This window comes from Notamacropus eugenii, chromosome 1 (assembly GCF_028372415.1).
Source record: "Notamacropus eugenii isolate mMacEug1 chromosome 1, mMacEug1.pri_v2, whole genome shotgun sequence".
NCBI classification, from domain to species: Eukaryota; Metazoa; Chordata; class Mammalia; order Diprotodontia; family Macropodidae; genus Notamacropus; species Notamacropus eugenii.
Genome location: NC_092872.1, coordinates 592,638,164 through 592,641,983, shown reverse-complemented (window position 1 = coordinate 592,641,983; position 3,820 = coordinate 592,638,164).

Genomic DNA, 3,820 nt, shown 5'->3' with positions numbered 1-3,820 from the left:
TATGTCTAACCACCCCCCCACCCCCACCCCCATGCCAACTCCTCTTTTTTTCACTCTTTGCTCTTTATTTTCAGATATGACCTCAGCTCGGCCCTCCCTTTGCTGCTTCTTCTAGGTGATTGTGGACTCATGATTCCCCTAGCATCTTATCACTGGAAACTGGTCTCTCCAACTTTGGGGCTGTTCTATAATTAGGTGGCCTGGTGGGTGGCTGCAGGATGGATTAGAAGAGCCAAGGAAATGAAGTGATTTCTGGCCTAATAGAAAGACTCAGGTCTCTCTCAACCTTCTTTCTCATTCCTACCCTACTAGTCAGGACTTGATATTCTTGTCACACTGGGATCTGATTCAGCAGACATTAATTAAGCACTTACTATATGCAGGGTTAGAGGCAGCATGGGGTAGTAGCTAGAGAGCCAGCCTTGGGATTAGAAAGACCTGAGTTCAAGTCTCACTTCTGACACATACAGGCTGTGTGACCCTGGGCCAGTCATGTAAGCTATCAGTGCTCCAAGAGTCTGTCTAAGACTGAGTGGCAACAATAACAGTAGCTAACATTTGTGTATATTTGATCTTCACAACAACCCCGGCCGGTAGGTGCTATTATTATTCCCATTTTACAGATGAGGAAACAGGTTAACAGAGGTTAAGTGACTTGCCCAGGGTCACACAGCTAGGAAGTGTCTGAAGTCAGTTTCAAACTCAGGTCTTCCTGGCTCCACATAGGAATGTAAACAGCTTAACTTTATGGAGTCCCTGGGATTTCTCTTTCACGTTTAACTTTCAATGCTTCTCTTGAGTCTTGTGTTTGAATGTTAAAATTTCCATTTAGCCCTGGTCTTTTCATGAGGAATGTTTGAAAGTCTTCTGCTTCATGAAATATCCTTTTTCTCCCCCTGAAGGATTATATTCAGTTTTACTGGGTAGGCTATTCGTGGTTTTAATCCTAGCTCCTTTGCTTTCTGGAATATCATATTCTAAGTCCTCTAGTGCGTTAACGTGGAAGTTGCTAAATCTTGTGTGATCCCCACTGTGGCGCCTTCATCTAGCATCAGCAAAGAATACCCCGTGATCTCTTTCTGACTCCTTCTGTCAGATTGTTTCTGGGCTGAGAGCTTTCAAAGCTGCTGCTGCTAAGGTAACTGCTTCCAAGGCCCACCACAACTATTACTGTGCTCAGTCAAGCCACTACTTGGGTGACACAGCCCTTTCCTGCTGACCTTCTAAGTCATCTTAGACTGGAAAAATGTTGGCTCTGTCCCCAAAATTTGATTTGAAGAATTATTTTAAAGTTGTTTGAATGAGGATATTGGGAGTATTCAGCTGGTTTGCTGCCTGTCCTTGGCCATCTTGGTTCCACCTCCCTCCCTCTCCTCTCCCCCCAACTTCCCCTGCCCCCCCCCCCCCCCCCCCTTGAGCTGTAAGCTAGGGATTCTATGAGGTAGAGGTGAGAAGAGAGTGCATTCCATAGGTGAGCACTTGTACAAAGGCACAGGGGTAAGAGATTTATTTGGGCCCAACAGGCATTTTAGGATCATCAGATTTCAGTTTAGAAGGACCTGATAGATCAAGTTCAGCTCCTTCATATTTACAAATGAATCTGATTCCGACTTGCTCCATATCATACAGGTAGAAGGAACAAAATTGAGATTCAGATCAGGCCTTCGGACACCAGGGCCCGCATCGTTTTCATTATACCACAGCTATCTCTTTGATTGTCTAAAATTATGGATATGATCTTGACTTCCTTTTTAATAATTCATAAGCATGCTGTCCCCCCTCCCCTTGTTCTCCTGACAGCCTGGAGGAAGTCTAAGACTTCGAAGGATCCATGAAGATGGGGAGGGGAAAAGGAGAGGAAGATAGGTACAGGCTTAAAAGAAATGATGATCTTAATATCAAAAACTCTGGAGAGACACAATCCGTATTTCTGGGAAAAACAGGAGAAGAAAATGGAGCAGACAGCTGGTGAATGTGGACAGATTTTCTGTTGCTAATCGTCCCGGTCCACTGCTTATCCAGAAATGCTTTGGAAATCATTTGACTCCTCAAAGGTGGGCCAAAAGTCACTGAACAAGTTAATCCCTTTATCAAAACTCTCCTTCTTCCCTCAAACACGGAGTTAAGAAAGTTCTATATCTGGGGAAAATAAATAAATAAAAGTCGTAGCAAAAATAGCCCTGGCCGCCTGGCCCTTGCCAATTTCTCATTTCCTCCTGTGAGAAGCTTTCTCCAGTGCAGCTGCCCCTGGAGAGTGTGGAGGGCAGTTAGAACAATGTGAGCAGTGCGGCCAGCCGGAGGTTCCCGGGGAAGCACAGCTGGGCACATATTTTTGGCCCCCAAAGAAGTGCCTGGAGGCGGAATAATCTTCCAAGTTTCAGAAACATAAGTGTCAACAAAAGTTTTGTTGCTCCCTCACTTGGAGACATGTAGGAAAGCTGTGGCAAATTCAGAACACATATGTACCTCCAGGCCAACATTTTCAGACGATGGGAGCATCAGACACACCCTCGTGACCCATTTTCAAACCCCATCTCCCTCAGGCCAGCCCTAATTCTTTATGTTTTCGTTGGAGGATCTCCTAACACTGAGAACATGGAAGTCAAGCATCCAATTTGTTATTCTCATCTTTCCACCCCTCTCTTAGTGTCTCTGTCTCGTTTGGATTGGAATTTCTGAAGGGGAAGGAGAGACCCGTCTACTTATTTTTATGTTACTTACAGAGAACTCAGCATTACTCTACTTACAGAGAACTGTCTGCATTTCATGGCAGTGAGTGTTGTTAATCAAAGTCATCACCTCCCCCATTTAACTGGCTTCCCTTTCTGACTTCCTTATTCTGACTGAAGTTCCACCATTCTCCCAGACACTTTGGCTCCTAACTCTGAACACATCCTTGTTCCTTCATCTCCCATAGTTCCCACATCTCCCATAGTTCCCACATCCAAGCAATTGACATGTCCTGGTGACTTTTCTTACCCAACATCTATTTCCTTTTCATTCCAGTGGTCATTACCTTTAAAAGCTCCTACCTGTATTAGTAATACATCCTATTCAGTGGCTTTCCTGCCCTGAAGTCATTCATTAGACCAGTCAATATCAGATTCATCAGACAAAAATGTCCCAAATGCTTATTTCCATCTTTATACATTTCTTTGCTCATGCAGCTCATTGCTTCTCACCATGACTCTTTCCCTCTACTTATCCAAACTCCAAGTATTTGCTGAGTTGATTATAAATGTATAACATAGTGATGGACACTGAGAGGTGATACAAAAGCGTGTTTGAAAAAACATGAGAAAACAAATACTTGTTCTCTAGGAGCTTAAAATCCAGTTGGGGAAGAGATTATATATAATGTATATATATACACATATATACATACATATAGGTATATATACACATACATATGTGCATATACGCATACATGTATATATTATGCAAATATATATTTTGTTCAATCATTTTTCATTTGTATCTAACTCTTTGTGACCCTGTTTAGGGATTTCTTGGCAAAGATACTGGAGTAGTTTGCCATTTCCTTCTCTAACTCATGTTATAGATGAGGGAATGAGGCAAACAGGGTTAAGTGACTTGCCCAGGGTCACTTAGATAAATGTCTGAGGCTGGATTTGAACTTGTGAAGTTGAGTCTTCCTGATTCCAAGCCCAGGGCTCTAATTACTGTGCCACCTTGCTGCCTACATATACCTATACATACATATACATATACACATCTATGTATGGCATGTGTATAGGTGTATATATATATGCACATATATTTATGTAGGTATAGATATGTACAGAGACATATGCATGTA